Here is a 20,985-nt window from a genome sequence, read left to right on the forward strand (position 1 = left end):
AAAAATATGAAACTTTATTAATTGCATTAATTCCTGAAAAGAAATTGTGGATTCAAAATACTCATGACCTCCCTCAGTGAATACACAAAAATGTGTCTTTTTTAAAATTGGGTCATTTGTGGGGGAGATTGATCATTCTGACACCTATGAGCCTTTGTAATCTTGGCTTGTTTGCAGGAAAACAAAATGTACCTCAAAATGTTAATCAATGTCAAATTTGTACGTCTCTTAAGTGGTTAAAAAAACTGAAGTCTTTCCAACGTGCTTCCAGAATAAAGTAAACAGATGGAAATATATATCTTATCAAAAATTTGTACAGTATGTTTGCACCTATTTGAGATGTTGCAGTTGAAAATGCAAAATAAATTAAAATTTTAAAAAATTTTCCCAATTTTGGCGCTTTTAATAAATAAACACAAATTCTATCGGTCTATTTCTACCACCTAAATGAAGTACACTATGTGGCGAAAAAACAATGTCAGAATCACTTGGATCTGCAAAACCTTTACGGAGTTATTCTATGTTAAAGTGACATGTCAGATTATCAACATTTGACCTGGTCATTAAGGCGCAAGCAGGCTTGGTCACTAAGGCATTAAATGCATACTTATTCTTTTTTTTTTAATGCCATGTTCCGTAATTATATGAATTAAGCTTTTATGCATATGTCACTAATATATTTTATTTGTTCCCCCCTGTTTTTTTACTATTTTCTATCCTTTCTATCCTTTTCTCTCCCGCTTCCCTTTTTGTAATATATATTATTGTTGCTGTTAGTATTAAGTGTTCTCATCCAGTTTATCACTGATGAAGAGGTGCTGCACCTCGAAACACATCTGTCTTTTTTCAATAAAGAGAAGTCCGGCTTTATATCTGCTTCTGATCACTCTTCATTTTGACAAAGTTGTGCCATTACTGTTTTTTTGTTTACCTCTCAATGAGCATGTTGGTCCGTGTTTGTTCCTTTTGTCTGCACAGACAGATTATGATTAATAGGGATGAAGAATCGTTACTATGATCACTTGTCCCCCTACAGCTATCACTCTATTTACATGAGGAGAGGTGCAGCCGACTAGCATACATTTTTATATTTACATAAACGAGCCGATCAGCTGATAAACACGCATCTGCTCGTTTGTCAACAGATTGTGGGCATATTTACATGATCCGATGATTGGGCAAACAGATGTTTGGGTGAACATTCTTGCCTGATTTTCGGATTATGTAAAAGTCCTTTCAAGTGCTCAGTCACACAGGTGCCGATGCGCCCATCTTCCTGCAGGATAAGACGGACGCACTGCAGGTGCGGAGAAAGAACACATGACCGGCTCCATTGCCGGTCATGTGTTCTTTCTTCCGGCACTGCGGAGAGACATCCGCACCTGCAGTGCGGCCATCTTCTTCATGCAGGAAGACGGGTGCATTGGCGCCCATGTGACTTAGCCCTAAGGCCAGGAAATAAACATTCAGTATCAGTTAGGCTGGGTTCACATCTGTGCTGGAAACTCCATTCAGAGGTTCCGTTGCAGATCCGGCACAAAGTACCGCAAGAAATAGCGCTGCATGCTGCTTCCCGTATGGAACAGAAAAACCAATCCCTTCTGCAGGTGTGAAGGCAGTTTCACCACTGGCCTTGCCATTTCTGATTTAGATTAGGCTGGTTTATAGAGTAAAGTAGAACATAGAATATTGATGACTGTTCCGATAATTTAATTTGGCCTTATATATGTATAGTAAGACTCTTGCAGCGCTAGTGGCTGTGAACAAGCCAACTCCACCCCAAGCCCCTGTAATTGGAGGAGAGGCACAGTCTTCCCGATTGTAGAACAGAACAGCCTTGCTCTAACTGGAAGATATAGGGAATAACACATTCTGCAACCCCCCCTCCATAAAAGCAGTATATGGGCCTCTTGCTCTCCAAAGCAGCTCATGTTAGAGCATCCCTCTGCTCCCAATACGTCTCTCTAACAACGCACTAGTAATTGCAAGCCATGAAGTTCATTAGGGTAATCCCTTACATGTAATCTAATAGACTTTCTGAAAATAACTTAAAGGTTGCTATGGGTCCTACTACCTACATATGATATCACCGCTGGGTCACACAATTAACAGAAGCTGGATTTGACTTCTCGCCTCCTGCCTGCTTTATTGGAAGGTCTGCACCGCACACCACTTATTCCCAGTTTGCATCCTGTGATTACACTTGCCCGCTTCCAGTAGGGCGTTCATCTGCCTTGGCAGCACGTTGGCAATCATTACATCATCTCTTTTCTACGACTGGCTCTATCATAGCCTCACAAGGATTGCGCCACCTATTTTTGTCCTTTCCGCACTAGCCGCACCTATGATATGCCCACATAGCTGCAGATGTGTAACGACTTGCCATGTTAACTATACAAGATGTCACGAGCATTATATAGGTCAGTATGTCGTCAGCACAATCCATGCTGCAGTATTGGGGCGCAGCAGTCATCTTCATGCTGTGGAATGAGGGCGCAACTCAATAGCCTTGGTTAAATTTCCTCCGTACTAAGTGGCGACCAGCAATGGCATAGGTGACAATGAGTAATGCCAGCCATTACAGTGTTATCTATAGTTCTGGAATATACTATACTATAAGCCTGCGGGTGAGTGTGATATCAGTCCGAGAAACTCCATCGATTTTGCACTTATGAACCAGCAATTTTTCCTGTGATGCGTTTTGCTTCTCACGCAATTTTCACCTCCGTTTTTGCACGCACGTCGAAAATCACATTGTTTCAATAGTAAAAATGTTTTTCTTAGCTATGCAATTAATAGCATTACGTTGGATGAATCATAGGAACCCTTTAACCCTTTCCAATCCACTGTCTGACGTCTGAAGACATTCTGATTGAAGCCTTTACAGCTCCGATGTCGGAAGACGTCCAGCAGGGTATTCTTACTGTATATTACCGGCCCCTCTGTTGTTGGCGGCCTCTCCAGCATGTCCCATACAGCAGTACTGGCTCTAGCCAGCAGATGGTGTCATTGTATAATTGTATAAAGAGAAAGCCCCCTAGGAAACCCTGAATCCAAAATTGGATTGCAAAGGGTTAATGTCGATGTGGGGGAAAGTGGTAAATTCCATTATTCCCTATAGTTATATAGTTTATAAAAGGGGCAGATGCCCAGTAAAATTTGATAGGGTGTGGCGTTTGTGGTGCGGTTCCCCACTAACGTCCTACCCTCCACGCTTACTTTTTGAGTGTCAGCGATGCTTTTTATTGTGAAAATATCGCTGCTGCTCGTGATTTCTGAGCATGATTTTGCTGCGATTTTTTTTAGCGCACAAGTCAATAGGACTCTCTAATGTCTAAAGCGCATGAAAATCACAAGTTCGTGCGTTGCGATGTGATAAAAAAGGAGGCTCCATTGGGAGACAAAGGTGATAAAAAAATCTTAAAACGCAGAAAGATACAACATGCTGCGAGTTTTTTTAATCGCAACATCGCAAATATGAAGCAAACCAATGAAAATTATTGGTTTCATAATTCTGTGTTTTTACTCACTCTCGCGTCACTCAAAAAATGCACGATTTTCTCTCCAGTGTGAAGGCACCCAGAAGGAGTTGTCCAGTTGTAAACTACTGATGCCTATCCGATGATTATACTATCAATAGTAGATTGGAGGGGGGTCCGCTTCTCAGGACCCCCTCTGATCAGCTGTTTCTTGGGTCAGTGTACTTGTGGACCGAGCTGGTGTCTGCAGGAAGCACACAACTCCATTCTCACTGTAGTGGTCAGGCTTGGTATTGCAGGCCCAGCTTGCATTGAGTTAATGGGAACTTGGATTTGCAATACCACTCTTCGTGGCAACGAGTGTAGTTGCGCATAAGCCCGTGTGCTTTTCCCCTTAGGGTAGTTTCACATGGCCATGTGCGCAAGTACGCTTACCGCTAAGGAGTGTAGTTATGCATGAGTAGTTTTTAGAGATGAGCGAGTATACTCGCTAAAGGCAATTGCTCGAGCGAGCATTGCCTTTAGCGAGTATCTCCCCGCTTGAGACGTAAAGTTCGGGTGCCGGCGGCGGGCACGGAGCTGCGGGGGAGAGCGGGGCGGAACGGAGGGAAGATCTCTCTCTCCCTCTCTCCCCCCCGCCCCCCCCCCCCCCCCCTGCTAACTGCCGCTACTCACGGCTCCCCCGCGCCGCCACCCGAACCTTTGGTCTCGAGCGGGGAGATACTCGCTAAAGGTAATGCTCGCTCAAGCAATTGCCTTTAGCGAGTATACTCGCTCATCTCTAGTAGTTTTGTGTGTTTTCCTTCTTGGGCCATAGCGCAGGAGTTTGAAGAAAAACAGCAGAAAGATAGCTCCTGCCGAATCTTTCCCTCACGTAGTTAATACTACATGCGGGGAAGTCCTATCTCATCTCAACCGTACTATTAATGGGCAAGAATAATGAAAACGAAAGCATTAAGTCAATGGTTTTATTTGGTCCCATTATGACTATCACAGCCGCATAACGGGACGAAAATAGGTCCATGTGCTTAAGCCCTACATAATATTTAACACGCTGGCTGTATGTTTACAACCGGCTGTATGTTACTTGACTGGCACATCTATTTCTATACTGCACAACTGTCCGTCCAGGATAAACTGCACAAGACTTTTTGCGCAAGGCGCCGCCATCTTGCTGCCCTGCTTTTAACCATGCTGATAGAGCACAGCCAGCACAATCCTAGTATGCTTTGTGGGGTGTCCTCCAGTAATGATGAACAGCTAGAGAACATGCTCAAGAGACACTCCGGGCATTGATGAAGACTCTGAGCATGTGTTCTGCCTATACTGCTGAGGTAAAATCATAGATGAGGTGGGAAAATCTGTCTTTGTTGCCCATAGCAACCAAGCACAGCGCAGTTATCATGTTTACCTCAGCAGTACAAGAAATGAAAGCTGCACTGTAATTGGTTGCCATTTCTTATATTGCTGATGTAAAATGAAAGCTGCACTGTGATTGGTTACTATTTCTTATATTGCTGAAGTAAAAGGAAAGCTGCTCTGTGATTGGTTGCTACTTCTTATACTGCTGAGGTAAAAGGAAAGCTGCGCTGTGCTTGTTTGCATTTCCTTTATTGCTGAGGTAAAATGAAAGCTGCGCTGTGATTGGTTGCATTTCTTAAATTGCCGAGGTAAAATGAAAGCTACGCTATGATTGGTTGCGATTTCTTATATTGCTGAAGTAAAAGGAAAGCTGCTCTGTGATTGGTTGCTACTTCTTATACTGCTGAGGTAAGAGGAAAGCTGCGCTGTGATTGGTTGCCTTTCTTATATTGCTGAGGTAAAATGAAAGCTGCACTGTGATTGGTTGCTCTTTCTTATATTGCTGAGGTAAAATGAAAGCTGCGCTGTGATTGGTTGCTCTTTCTTATATTGCTGAAGTAAAAGGAAAGCTGCGCTGTGATTGGTTGCTATGGGCAACACAGGTTTTCTTTTAGGCAGCTTTCATAAGAGTGCGGTGCCGGGGTAATTTTCTATGGCCCACCCTGTGTAATAAAAAACTAAATCAATCTTACAATGTGTTATTCTGAAAAGTGACATTTCCTGTCCGTGAAGGTCCAGAGGAGCAGTCTTGGCAGGGTAATAATACACTATTTGATCAGTAGGTATATGTGGCTACAGTCTGAGGTTGTCATAGATCACTGCCTGTCATCTCACAAGTGGTCAAATAAATAGAGACGGGCTATCACAGGGATCAATATTTACTATGACAATTGTATTTTGCAGGCAATTTGGAAGCCGTTTACCAGTAGTGACGGCGCAGCAGGTAGACTACATCCCGGCCCTGCAGATAGGGCTTTCAACATTTTTTAGTAGCTGTAATGAGCAGCAAAGCGCCAGAGCTTGTAATATAAGACATGCAGCGTGATAACAACCGGGGTCTCCATTATAATGGGAAGAAGGAACAGAGATCAATAGCTCCGTATCTTTTATCTGCCACGCTATAACTTTCCAGAGCTCATTAGATCGCTTCCTTAGATGAAAAAGGCAAATTGTTGCAATGCATCTGAATGTTTTGGTACTGTGTATATTAAATGGCGGCTTCACAAGGTCCTGCCCCATTTTTCTGGGTATTTGCGCAGCAAAGGTCCCCATAGAAGTCTATGGGAAGTGCGCAAACGAGCACAAAAGCTGCACAAAACCACAGGAAAAGAACACATCTGGCACTGCGAGCGCATAAAAACACAGTACAGTGCGCCAATATGCACGTAAATCAACCTTGTTCATAGCACAAATACATTTTTTTGGGTATACGCTCTTATGAAGGAGCCCAAAGGGAAACGCTACAGTCTAGTAAAATACACACTGCATTATCTGCGCTGCATGTTGTACTGACACTCCAGTGCGAATAACCCGCACACAGCGCTGCCAGTAAAAAAAAAAGAATCCTGGAATCCTGCCACTCAAAATGAAACCATGTAAAGAAGCCCTTAACCCCTTCAGTGGCAGGGGTACCATGTCATGCCTCACAGGGCAGGTCTTTTAAATGAGTCAACAATGCAATTTAATCTTGCAAGTATTTGAAAGCACTGTACTACTTTGACAGTTAGTATTATGGCAGGGAAATCTCTGGGGCTTGCTGCACTGAGTATGCAGTTAAACCCCGGAAGATTTCCGTGGACAGCTCTAGTGCTGAAATGTGCAGAGCATTGAGTTGTCATCTGAAATCTTCTGGGGTTTTTACTGCATACTCAGTGCAGCAAGCCCCAGAGATTTCCCTGCCATAATACTAACTGTCAAAGTAGTACAGTGCTTTCAAATACTTGCGAGATTAAATTGCATTGTTGACTCATTTAAAAGACCTGCCCTGTGAGGCATGACATGGTACCCCTGCCACTGAAGGGGTTAAGGGCTTCTTTACATGGTTTCGTTTTGAGTGGCAGGATTCCAGGATTCTCGCATGTTAATATTACGCACGAGAAAAGATAGGACTTGCCCTATCTTTCTCACATGTAGATAGGGCAGGACTTATCGTCCCACTTTTTTTTTTCAAACTTGCACGCAATAGCGCAGAGTTTGAATAGTCAGAAAACATAAAAAATCACTGGTTAATATGCTTATCCGCTCCGTAGAGGCAAGCGTATTAGCCCATGCTCCCGTCCGTTTAAGCCCTAAATTGTCATCTTTTGTCAAGTTGTTGGCGCATTTCTGGTTATATCTGTTTCTGGGAAAGCTAAGTTATAACTACTAAGTACCGTACATGGGGCGCCTGTACAGCATTATAGAAAGGGTATACAGTGCCATACATCCACTGTTAAGGGTGCAATATCTAAGAGCCATTTTAACCGATCTGCTGCAGGTGTCTACAGGGGTTGTTCAGGGTTAGAAAAATATGGCTGCTTTCCTCCAAGCACAGCGCCACTCTTGCTCCAGGAGTTGCGTTTGGTATTGCAGCTTAGCTTCATTGAAGTGAATGAGGGCTGATCTGCAACCCATGGACAAAGGATTTGTGTTTGGAAGAAATTAGACATATTTTTTAGCCCTGGACAACCCCTTTAAATATGTGCTGATCAATGAGATGAGCGTTTGCTGAAAAACTCTTACCACAGGCTGATCCCGGCTGTATTGGAGACGGATGATCATTAATACAATACTTTGTCTCCAATACAGTATTATTATTGTCGGCAGCACATCGGCTGTTCTGCAGCAAACACAATACATTCAGCCAAAGAACGAGTGTCTGCATGCTCATCGCCTCATCTTTTGCACTTTTACATGACCTAATGATAGGAAAAAATGAATGTTTTCGCAAACGTTCATACCCAATTGTTTGGCCGTGTAAAAGTGTCATTTTTTCAGTTTTCACCCGTTGAGTAGGTGGGTATAAACTGATAGATCAGTGGGGCTCCGATCACTGGGAACCCCACCAATCCCAAGAATGGTGGCCCGTGCCCCACCCCCATTTCACATTTCAACATCCATTTTCTCATATCTGTACTGTATTAGGGAATGGAGCCTCTGGCCGCACATTTGCAGCAACGCCTTCATTCCTTTCTATGGTGCAGATAAATAGTCGAGCGCTGCTCTCAGCTATGTTTGTTAGCCCATTTAAATGAATGGAGCAAATGCATGGGTTAAAATTGAAAACAATGACCCATCTTTGGAATACCCCTTTAAATAGTTATCATTCCTGGAACACACAGCTCTGTGCATATACCATGCGACAGAGCCTGCATAAGGTCACACTGCGATTCCATATTTACTAAGCCTGGCATTTCAGATGCTAGGCTTAATGCGATTTCGCCCGGCGCACGGTACGCTTAATACATGAAGAGGCGCAAACAAAATTCGGCATACCACACTTTGTAAATGTGCCCCTATGTGTGCAGGCTTCATGCAGAAAAGTTCTATTGATACAGCAGCTCATATACCTCTGTATGAAATCGGAGGTATTTATGGTCGTACAGTAAAGGCTCCATCCATTGGAATGGAAGCCTTATAACAGCTCCATAATAGCAATGGGCAAAACATATGGAAATCTGCAGTTGTAGAGTCTAGACAAGTTGGGTGATAAACCCTACACTATCTGAGAGATGGTGATGAGTGGATGTCACTTTTGGAAAACCAGTGAGGTAAGAATTACTAAAGGATACTCTTTCATTTGTCACAGATATATTTGAATCCTGTTTTTCAGAGATGTAGCCATAGTGAGTGTAGGGGTAGCAGTTGTTTTCAGGGCCTTAGGGGACCCAGAGGACCCACGATCACATAAGTCACCAGTATTATAAATGGCACATGGTGGGTAGGGGCTCTGTTACAGAATTAGCCTATAAACATGGTATAACGGGAAACTTATTCAGAAAACAGTGGAATAGAGATGAGCGAGCGTACTCGTTAAGGCAAAATACTCGAGCGAGTATTGCCATTTTTTGAGTACATGCCCGCTCGTTCCAAAAGATTTGGGGGCCGGCAGGGGGCGGGGGGCAGCGGGGGAGAGCTGGGAGGAACGGGAGGGAGATCTCTCTCTCTCCCACTTCCCCCCGCTCCCCCATGCTCACCCCAGCCGGCCCCCGAATCTTTTTTCACGAGTGGGCATGTACTCGAAAATGGCAATACTCGCTCGAGTATTTTGCCTTAACGAGTACGCTCGCTCATCTCTACAGTGGAATAATATTTGGTGCCTTATATTGCTTTTTGTACATAGGATTTTCTTCTCCACATCCCGGAAGAAGAGCAGTGTTACGTCTTATCTGCTGTTGAGACCTCGAGGTGAGATACAAATGAAAGATAATTGATTTAACTGCAGCATCCATAATTCTGTTCACCTCACTCGCTATTTCTATTTCCCTTGACATCTTTACACAACAATTGATTGCAGGAGAGGGATGTTTTCTAGTGGCGCCCAGTCATTTATGGGCAAGGTGCAATGATCTAATGATATAGTTTAGGCTGTGCGCTTTTTTTTTATAAAGGCTATCAAATGATTACAGATAGATTTTAGCCACTTTACTGTAGCCATTACTTTACGTTTCAGTTGCAGTGTGCAATGCTCCTTTACGACCTCCAATACATTACTGCTTAATGACTAGATCACCCCTGCCAAGCAAGCTGCTCTCAATCTATACACCATATAGGCTATCCCTCTTACTGCTATGCAGCCTGTTTGAAGGTGGCACCCAATGTTCTTCATTGGTACTACAGTAGGGAAGTCATATGAGAGGGGGCGGGTCTAGGAGTCATGCAGGCTTTTTCTCCTGTAGTGGTTGGTACGACATGCAAACAACTGCCTGGTCTTTCAGTCCTGGGTATTATGCACTAGCACCAGAACGAAGGGATTTCAAGTTTTGGAGACTTATGGTACTCTTGTTATCTCTTGTGGCTCTAGTTACTTTCCAATATAGAGTAAACACATTTTTCCATCCCTGCACCCCTTACCTAATTGCCTGTGACACTCTGGAGGTCTCCTATATATATTGCAATCACTTCTATGCAGTGCAACCTCCTGTCTGATGCTCAGGCAGCATATTGATGTTGAGATTTGTCCCTGCTTTCTCTTTGACTATTCTGTGCTATCAATCTGATGATGCATCAGCACAACACCTCAACAGCTAAAGACTGTACCATTTCTGCCTGCACAGAGGACACTGTGATTATCACTGGCTGAACTATTATTCATTAAAACTGTGTGACAGGAGACTCTAATCATCACCAGTAACTGTGATAGAAGTTTCTGTGCCTCTCTCTAAAGAGAATGTGTAGTAGAGTCCATCACACAGGAATTATACTGAATGAAAAACTGACATTTTGAGAGAACATGAAGCCAAGTAAATGTCAGATAGTCAGAATGAGATCACATGACCCACCTGATGAGAAGGACTCCAAGTTTCAGAAAGAAAGAAATAACAAAACAAGGTAATACTTGCCAACTTATATATACTGGGGGACTAGTTCATAAGGAATTAAAAGAAATTTGGCCCTTTAACTACTGCATATCACTGGGGGATCCAAAACTCGTATTCTGCCTAGAGTTCTGCTTATTTGTAAATGTTGTTAAAATGTCTATACTTGCCTTCTGATCAGTAAAACATGTCTAAAGGGGTTGTCCAAAATTTCTGAAAGGGCAGGAAATGGTAAAAAAATAAAACAAAAACAAAATAACCTAAACTCTGTTATATGATCCCACCCGATGCAGTGCTGCACCTCTGGTACTCCCTGACAGTCTTTTTTTTACATGCTGCATCTGAGACGTGTCCATATACACATGTAACTGCTTTAGCCAATCGCTGGCCAGAGCATGCTCAGACTATACACATAGCATGGTAGGGAGGACCAAAGCTATGATAATTATTTTTAGAGATGAGCGAGCACGCTCGGATACAGCAGTTACTCACGCGAGCATCACTCTTCTCGAGTAACTGCTTACTGGTCCGAGCGTGCTCGGGGGGGGGGGCAGCGGGGGTGAGAGTGAGAGAGATCTACCCTCCACCTCCCGCTGCTCACCCCGCCCCCTGCTCCCCCCCAACCCCCCCACCCCGAGCACACTCGGATCAGTAAGCAGTTACTCAAAAAGAGCGATGCTCGCTTGAGTAACTGCTGTATTCGAGCGTGCTCGCTCATCTCTAGTTTTGTTTTTTTTTTAATTTCGCTGAAATTTCAATATATCTTGGACAACCCCTTTAAATGTACAAAATAAAAATAATTGTAATTTCCTACTTATATTCTCCTGCCTTTTGAGTCTTCAATCTGTGCCCTGAGGACCCATTTACATGGCTGTATTTTTGAGCTGTGTATTGTCCGTGTATTCCATGTGCAGCACATGACCCCATAATAGCCTTTAAGACTATTCTGACAGTCCATTTTTCACATAGATTGATGGTCTGTGTGAAAAGAACTGCTGCATGTCCTATTCTTACCAGTTTCTCACATAGCAAAATAGCACATGCAGTGTATGGGATCTATGAACATATTTTTTGGCCTTTTTTTTAAGGATGGAACTCGCATATGGCTGTATGAATGTGTAAGAAATGCGATTTTGTGTTGTAAAATGACATAAATATTGTTTAATGGAGCCATGTACATCTGGGTGGTGACAGGGCCCTCCTCCAATTCACTATGTTTTACACATGTACACTTTTAACAGGCATTAGCCTTTTGATAAAATGGATTTTCATTGTATAGACCTATCTCCATTGTTCCACTAAGCTGATATTTCTGTAACCCTCCAGTCAAACCAGCAGGGTGTCACTAAGCTATCACAGGATAAAACAAAGGAATGCAAGAAAGGAAGAGCCACAACGAGTAGCTGAGGCCAAGAAATAGGAGTGAGAAAAGACAGAGTAAGGGCCTTTAAACACGAAACGATTACCTTTCAAAAACCGTTCAAACAAGTGAAAATGAATGATCATAAAACACAACCAATGATCAAATGATAAATGATTTGCTTTTCCCTCATTTTATGCAGATATAAAAATCATCGTTGGCTCGTTCACTAATCTTTTGGTTTAAACACCGATTGCAATGAATGTGAACGACTGAATGATTTCTCGTGTGAACAAGCCAACGATGTATCTGCCTGTACAAACAGGCTGCCCGAGCGAACTCTGAGATTGTTTGCTCGTTCAAGCGAGAAATCGGCAGTTCTAAATGGATCCCAAGGTAGCATTACACGAGACGGATGTTAGGTGAATGAGCGCCCAACAGTCGTCCTACAACCACCTAACTGTCACTCCTGTGTTTAACACAAGGAATGGAGGTGGAGCTAGTCCGGATCATTACGGCTGCCGAGATCTATTCATAGTAAACAGGAGTCGCTCAAACATCGAGCGGCTCCTGTTTACATGGCCCGATAGTTGCCCGATAGTTGCTTGGTTTTTAGTTCTGCTAAAAACAGTGCGGCTCTGACAGGTGAGTGATTTCTCGCTCAGTGCCCTGTCTTCGGCCTTGTATACATGGGACGATTATCGCCCAAATGCACTGTGAGAATTTAGGCGATAATCGCCCTTTGTAAGCTAAATAAGAGACAGCAATAGACAATAGCGGGTTATACAACATATTGTATAAAACAAAGACTAGATAGCTAGATATGTAGGGGTGTGACAGACAGAGAAACGTAGTTGTGAGGAACAAAAAAATAAATGCCCTTTCATAGGACCCAGAACAATTGTGTTATGTTCCTTTGTGGCAAGCATGTTAAAAAGGACCTATCGGCTCTCGACACGTGTGTTCTAGTAAATAATTCTATTCCCCATTTAATAATTCTAGACCATCTTTACTCTACATTGTGCTGTTCCTTTGTTATTCCTCCTAGAAATTTCTGAATAAATTGACAGCTGGGCGGTATCAGTTAGGGGCATGTCCTACACAGTGTGACATTGTCCAATCAGTGATGACCGTACCAGACTATGTAGGGACACACCCCTTTGACAAGGGCAAAGTGAATGTCGGTTGTTAATGGTGGTTTCTAGAGATGAGCGAGTATACTCGCTAAGGCACATTACGAGCGAGTAGTGCCTTAGCCGAGTATCTCCCCGCTCGTCTCTAAAGATTCGGGGTCCGGCGCCGGTGACAGGTGAGTTGCGGCGGGGGGAGAGAGGGAGAGAGAGATCTCCCCTCCGTTCCTCCCCGCTCTCCCCCGCCGCTCCCCGCCCCCCGCATCTTTAGAGACGAGCGGGGAGATATTCGGCTAAGGCACTACTCGCTCAAGTAATGTGCCTTAGCGAGTATACTCGCTCATCTCTAGTGGTTTCCCTTGCCTAGTCTGTTCAGGGCTGAATTTCTGTATTTTTTTCAACCTTAGCAATTTCGTAACTTTATTATTTTAATAGAACATGAAAATCCTTTCGAGATAAAGTTTTGTACATGGACAACAGCCATCCAAAACTGCTGCTTCATTTACTGATAGTGTTGGGTATAATTAACACGTCTTCTGCTTTATTTCCACAGTGAATATATTCACCGAGAGACTTGTGGTTGTGTTAAAATTGCCACTAAGAGGTGCTAACTGCAGACTCACGATATGTGATGTAAATTATGACTGCGTGCGCGGCTCAGTACGGTATTTTTCAATATTTTTGTATAGGCTTAAGTTTACAGGGAACCAATGTTTTTTAAAAAACGCACTTCCCATTATGTGTGCCGAGAAGCTATTATACTAGCATGGAGTGGCAGGCCGTACACATTCTTCAGACAACTTTCCAGACTGGTATTTGATTAAAGATATGCACTCTGTACCTAGGGGAAAACTTTTGAAAACTAATATAAAACTTCATGTGGTGTGTTCTTCAATGGTTCTTTCAAGGGACACGTATGGGTCATGTACACGAGACGATTATCGCTCAGATTTGAGCGATAATCATGCAGTGTAAAGGCACAAAAATTGGTCACTTTTCGTTTGCGGGTTTTACAGCTGCCTTTCAGTCAGCTTAAAAACCATTGCTGGATCGTTGGCTTGTCGTTCTCTGTAAAGACTCCCCGCTCAGAGATCCACATAGAAGGTAAAGCGCTGAGCGATAAGCCGCGATCCAATGTTGAAGCCAGACAGTGTGAACGCTCTGCACGAATGCTGGCGACCTTAGTGTTGATGTCACGCTCATGCAGTCGTTTACCTGATTGTCAGCCCGTGGAAAAGGGCTATGACTCTAAAGTTTATCAGATTCCATTTTGCTATGCAGTTGAACACAATCTATTGTTTCCTATGAAGAGTCAATTGTGTTAGGCAGAACTTGACTGTTTTGTTCATAAATGAGACTACTTCTAAGACATCCAAAAACATTTGTCCCATAGCCCCAGTTTTTGGAATATACAAAAACATTTTCATATAAGTCAATGAACGGTATAAGCAGCTCTTCTATTTTAGGTTTAATGAACCTTTTGAGTCTCATAATGTCTTTTTTGGAAAATCCTGACATTAAGGGAGCTCTGGACCAAAAATGTAATTTCTCTTTTGGAAGTTCATCCTTTACGTGTTAGGGCTCGAACAAATATCTCTAGGATGAGTTAGTGAATCCTGCACTGAGCAGGGGGTTGGACCCGATGACCCTGGAGGTCCCTTCCAACTCTACCATTCTATGATTCTATTTTAATTGTGACATGTTCACTTTAAATAGCAAGTACAATTGTTAATTGTATCATGGCTAACACAGAGTCTCCAAGCTTACAATATGTTTTACGTGGAGCAATCATAAAAAGCCTTGTATACGGTGCAACATTCCAATGAACATAGTAGCATACATAGTAACATAGTTTGCAAGGCCGAATGAAGACAATGTCCATCTAGTCCAGCCTGTTTATCCTCCTGTGTTGTTGATCCAGAGGAAGGCAAAAAAATCCCCAAGAGCAGAAGCCAATTAGCCCTTTTGGGGTAAATATTCCTTCCCGACTCCCTAATAGCAATCAGACTAATCCCTGGATCAACCCCTAATAATGAAGATACTCTTCACTAGTGAATAAAGATTGATAACTTTATTAGTTAAGAATCAGCAAAGAAACGCGTTTCGAGGTAGAAGGCTTCTTCCTCAGCCAAGCTGAGATACAGACTAAGAATAATAATAATAAGGTTTAAGTATAAAAAACAAGAAAAAGGGGAGAAGTAAAAGAATAAGGACAAAATAGTAACTTCTCCCCTTCCCTTTGTTTTTCTTTAAACCTTGTTATCATTCTTAGTCCGTATCCCAGCTGGCTGAGGAAGAGGCCTCCTGCCTCGAAATGCATTTCTTTACTGGTGCTTTATATAATAAAGTTATCAATCTTTATTCTCTTGTCAAGAGTATCTTCATGTACCAAACTTTTTAAGGTTGTTCCACACAACATCTCACTCCAACCCACCTGGGTGAGGCGTGCACTTAGCAGCACCTCCGTTCTAACTTCACCTCCTTTTCCTGCTCACGGCCTCATTGAATCACCTCAAATCTCTAGACACCAATTCAGGATTGCTCCACCTACTTTTTCTTCCCCATATTAATTCTACAGTATGTTTTGATGCCCTTCGGCTAAGTGTGCCTTTACAAAGCCACTTAGAACTATTATAGCTTGAACCTCTATCAAGTAGTTATCTAAATGTTTACCATAAACTTGACTGGGCATTTAATGCTGGCTGTGCTTTAGTTACAAGAGCATTCTGATCAAACGATCACAATAATCACATATGTCTACAGTATGTCCCGATGTAAATTTTTTGCGCACAGTTTGACCATAAGACGACAGATCTAGATCGGCCCATTCTCGCCGTCTCTAACCTTGTTAATTGTTTTGTATTCCTTGCAAGGCAAATGCTTTGTTCATCATTTTCTACAGATCTTCATTTATAGTGCATTATTAATATTTTATCAGCAACCATATTTATCAAAGGAGGCTATAAACATTAGGTTTAACATGTGACATCTCACAACTGTAGACTGCAAACAGGAGTGAACTACATGCACCTGACGGGCATATTAATCAACACTGTGCTTCCGAATGAAACAGCTATTTCCCCACAAGATCTGATAGATGATGCAGTTATCATCTCATGTAATATTACCATATTTCATTATGACCGGGTAGGACACCAGCAATGGAGTAAGACTACATACAGGTCGTTGTCTAGTATTCTTTACAATGGATATCAAATGTATGCAGTATAGAAATAGGAAATAAGCAAATAAAGGTTGAATACTCCAGTACACAAACCCATATCTGCTGTCCCAAATACCTCAATCCTTTAAGCACTAGCATCCAATACAACCTCTGTAAAAAAGAACATTTGCAGATCTGACATGACATATAGATTGCAATATACAAACCGTTAATTAGGTTATAAATCGCCGTAGACAATATCATAGAATCGAGATATACAATAACAATTAAGCTTTACTGTCCAGAGAAATGTGCACATTTTGCATATATAGCTAGCCCTTTGGCGATAAAGGCCTAGTACCAGCTGCTGATTCAGCAGCAAGATCCGTCTGCACCTTCACTTGGTCCTGCAATACATGGATGATGCAGCGAAAAAAAAAAAAAATGGCAAAAATCTCTAACAATGGTGACGGAGCAACTGTCAATTACAACTGGATACGGCATCAGTTAACTCCATGGTTGCCGACGACACGCAAATGCAGCTTGCTGTAGAAAGGCTTAACACTAGAAGAAAATAATCCATACTGCATGCAAGGGTTAAGGCAATGCAGCATAATAAATGCAAGATTTACTAATCCTTTACTATATTTCCCAATGCATATGGCTTTGGTATAAACAATCGAGATTTTAAAAGGCCTCGAAGCTGCAAGGCGGCTAATAACAAAATTGTCTCCTATTTGTTAAACTGCAACAAATAAGTTACGGTGATGGCAATGGATGTCCGGTGATCTATACAGCCACAATAGCATTTTGCAAGATAGTGAAGAACTGGCATAAATACCTCTTTATCCGGATGGTGGAGCAGGACTGAGAGGCAGGAACAAAAGGATGAATCAGGCAGGAACTAGAGAAATAAAACAGAAGGGGACAAGAGGACGAGATGTTAGATTTTGTTGTTTTTTTTTTCTCTTTTTGTACAAAGCACTGGGAAGATGCAAGTCCCTGTGCTGAACGAAGCTCTGTAGACAGCAATGATGTGGATTTAACACACCTTCTGTTCCCTGGCACTGCAGCATAATGCTCTTTGTTTTAATTCAGCTGATGCTTAGGAAGAAGGTACTGGCAGAACTGGTTAATAGCCTCATGTGAAATACAGAGGCTGCGATACACTTTATTCACTCCCTCCCTTCTTTCTCCACCAGCTCGCTGCCTAGGACTGTGTGAGCCACCAGCCTGTCTCTATGAAGCCTGCAGTGGTACTGAAGAGAGGGGCGAGGGAGGGCGGAAAAGAGGAGGGGGTTGGGGAGAAAAGAAGAAACGGTGGAGGAAAGAGAGGAGAAAAACATATATTGGAGAAGGGGAGGAGGGACGTAGGAAGAAGAAAGAGAAAGGGGTGAATGATGGGTAAATGAGCAGGTGCGAAGATGGAAGGAAGAGATGATGGAAACAAAGAATAGGAAACGAATTAAGGTGGATGGGTAAATAAAAAAAAAGGACAGCCAGGAAATTAAAAGGGTAAATCGATGCAGAAGAGATAGAATGATGACGGAAATCTAGGAATACGAAGAAGCTCGCCTCTAGGTCTGGAATGTTCTAGAAGGAAGAGCAGACAAGAGGCGCGTCATCGCTCACTTTCACCGTGAAGCTGCCCTGGTGTCTATGTAGAGCGGCTTGTCACAAGATTGCAGCGTCAACTACCTGACAGGCATTTTAATTGCATCAAGCCAGTCATGTCTCAGGAGCAGGGCGTCTTGGTGCCTTCTCTTCCAATACCGAGTCACAAGACAAAGCGTTCCACTGAACTGGGCGACAATACACGGCGCTCAGCAACTTTGTGAAGCCTGTGCTGTCAGTGAGGGCTGATCACAGTGGGAGTCTCATCTACGGTTAATGTATACATGTAACGGGCATGTAAAGACGTATGCAAACATATATGTCATTTTTAGCATACAGTATCTGAAACATCTTCCTTAAATGATAGCCATACGTTTCTATACGCTTGTGTCCATTTTTACATTAAATGTTTTTCACAATAAAGTTTTGTAGGCATTTGATAACAGAAATAGTATACGTTAAACTAGGAATATGTTCAGCCGTACGATTCCATACATTTCCATTGACTGTAAAAAAAAAGTATAGGTTTCCATGCGCTTTTTTTGTGGGACAGAAAAGCAGTAGTAGCAGGATACATTTTTCAATCCCACAAAAAAAACGTTTACAAACAGAGAGGTAAAAAGTTGTTAAAAATATCCACTCGTGAATTACGTGAATTAACCCTTTCCAATCCACTGTCTGACGTCTGAAGACATTCTGATTAAAGGCTGTACAGCTCCGATGCCGGAAGACGTCCAGTAGGGTATTCTTACTGTATATTACTGGCCGCTCTGTTGTCGGGGGCCTCTCCAGCATGTCTCATACCACAGTACTGGCTCTAGCCAGCAGACGGCGCCATTTTATAATGGCAGAAAGAGAAAGTCCCCTAGGAAACCCTGAATCCAAAATTGGATTGCAAAGGGTTAAGGTTTTATACATTTTTTAATATAAAAATGTATATGACTCATGGATACTTTGTGTAAATCTTAGGCCGAGCGGGTTGGAGTCCGTATGCGAGAGGTCCACAGCGAATTTCGTCCGTGAGCCCGGCCGATGACCCTGCGTACCTCCCTTAACAGTATTGTGGATGATGGCTGAGGCTCGCAGGCGGTCACACGCAGTACATCCTGCACCATTTCTTAGTGATGAAACGGGTACTTGCAGCCCATACACAATGTTAATTGCGCATGCACTGCGGATTGGACCCCTCCACTGACATCAATCGAGGCCGTCCACGTGGATTCCGTGAAAAAATAGAGCGTGCTGCAATTTTTCTCCAGCTCGTGAATATGCAATTTGTATCTGCGAGTGTGAAGGAAAATTTGAAAATGCATATCTTTTCATTCCCCCCAGTTTACTGTGAAAAGTCCATGCAGACGCCGTTTGCGGAATCGGCAATTCAAATTCAGTCTTGTGAGCCCGGCCTTAGAATCTTAGTATGAATGGCCTCTTATTATCTGCTTGTGGCATTACTGATCATCACCATTTAGCCATGGGCTGGGAAGGAGTCAATTGACCTAAGAACCACTCTTTATTATAGAAATAGTCAGACATTACAGCAGTATTCTAGGAGTTAGGATAGGTCATCAATATCAAATGAACAGAGGTCAGACTCATGGCACCCCTGCTGATCAGCTGTTTGCAGGAGCTGTGATGCATTTGGACTAACACAGCTCCATATATTGTGTAGTGGTCGTGAAAAGTACTGCACTTGGAATGGGACTAAGCTTGCAGTACGATTCCAGACCACTGAACAATGCATGGAGATGTGCTAGTCCCGATGAATCCCAGCTCCTGTAAACAGCTGATCAGCTGGGGTGCCAGGTTTGAGACCCCCACCAATCTGATATATTAAAGATCGATGCCACAGATAGGTCATCAATATAAAAGTTCTGGAATACCCTTTAAGAACCCCTATAAAAATTAATTAGAAAACTCTCAAAAATTAGGCAACTGCAGCAATTTTTACAGGCTCATTGGCTACCTGGCTCCTGGGATTTCTCTAGGCCTGTAAACATTAACCCTTTCCAATCCAGTTTGTATTCTCGTTTTCCTAGGGGGCTTACTCTTTTTCTGCTGTTATACAATGGCGCTATATGCTGGCTAAAGCCAGTACTGCATGAGGTGACATGTTGGATAGGCTCCGACAGCAGAGAGGCTGGCAATATATAGTAAGAGAACCGCCAAAGGACGTCTTCCAACATCGAAGCTGTACAGCCTTAAATCATAAAGTCTTCAGAGTTCATACAGTGGATTGTAAAGGGTTAATGCCAGATTGCTGAAATTAAAGCAATACTTTAAAACGTAATCGTTGTTCCTTCATCAATGAGATTTGTAGCTACAGTTGGATCAAGCCACCTAATGATGCAGCCAGAATCTATATCCATATTTAAGTATATTCATATCTATATAGTGAGATAGTTTGATTACTTTGTATAACATGACTACTTTGCTGGACAAAGGAAAGTTAATGACCCTCTGTACTGCCGGTCGTTTGTAACGCGGTGCTGCTGTCTGTTGGGCAGAAGTGAGCTTCATTGATTCGGAGATACTCGTGGGCTGCCATTGTCTCGCTACTGGCGATGAACTCATGGTACATTTTCAGAGCTGAAGAGTATTTTGAAGGTTGTCTCCGCTGTTGTTATGTGCTACCACCACAAAAGACCCGGATCGTTTTGGCCATACAACATTACCTGGAAATAAAGACTGCATTGTGTTCTCTGCCACCTTCCATTCTAACCTGCCACCTGAAGCCTACACAGTGATGTGGCAGGGCATTCTTCCAGAAGTTTCCCACACTGGTAAGAGGGCCTCCGGCCCTAATGGCTGAACCATCATTGCCCCTACCAGTATGGTCTATCCCAAGCCGTCCGGCAGCGCCTACTGCTGGGGACCCAGTTACAATAGACCCCAGTATAGATTCCTCTGTATACAGATCCCAGGCTAAAGTCGGCATAGACAACACAAGCATAGTATAAGTAATTGCAACTAGTGCAATTCAGATAGACTGCACAGTTAGTGCACAAAAGAGAATAGAACAGCCCTATTTACACGTAACGAGTATCGCTCAGAATTCGTTCAAACGACTGAAAATGAGCGATAACTGTTACATGTAAATGCAGGCATCAGGCAGTTTTCGCTTGAACGACGATTTTAAGGTGAACTTAAAATCCATCCTTCAGCTAGTGAGAGATAAAGTATCTCTCAATAGACCACACGCTGTTATCTCCACTGCAGATTAACATTGTAATCTGCTGGCAGCCCTGAAGAGAACGATGATTAATCACAGGGTGGGCTCTGCAAACAGCTCCCGGAGGCCCTTTTACATGCAAATGAAGATGATAAAGTGTTAATGGCCATTAAAACTTGATGCAAAAAGATC

At 42.8% G+C, this 20,985-nt stretch overlaps 1 protein-coding gene across 4 annotated transcripts in view; it reads right to left on the reverse strand.

Moving 5' to 3' along the window:
• Positions 1–20,985, reverse strand: part of MAP2 (microtubule associated protein 2) — a 251,527-nt gene that overhangs the window by 115,799 nt on the left and 114,743 nt on the right. For all 4 annotated transcript variants that reach the window (XM_066575645.1, XM_066575643.1, XM_066575642.1 and 1 more), the window contains exon 3: positions 16,852–16,914. The gene's annotated coding sequence lies outside the window, so the exon portion shown is untranslated. The remainder of the gene's footprint in view (positions 1–16,851; positions 16,915–20,985) is intronic.

This window comes from Eleutherodactylus coqui, chromosome 8 (assembly GCF_035609145.1).
Source record: "Eleutherodactylus coqui strain aEleCoq1 chromosome 8, aEleCoq1.hap1, whole genome shotgun sequence".
In the NCBI taxonomy this organism is placed as follows: Eukaryota; Metazoa; Chordata; class Amphibia; order Anura; family Eleutherodactylidae; genus Eleutherodactylus; species Eleutherodactylus coqui.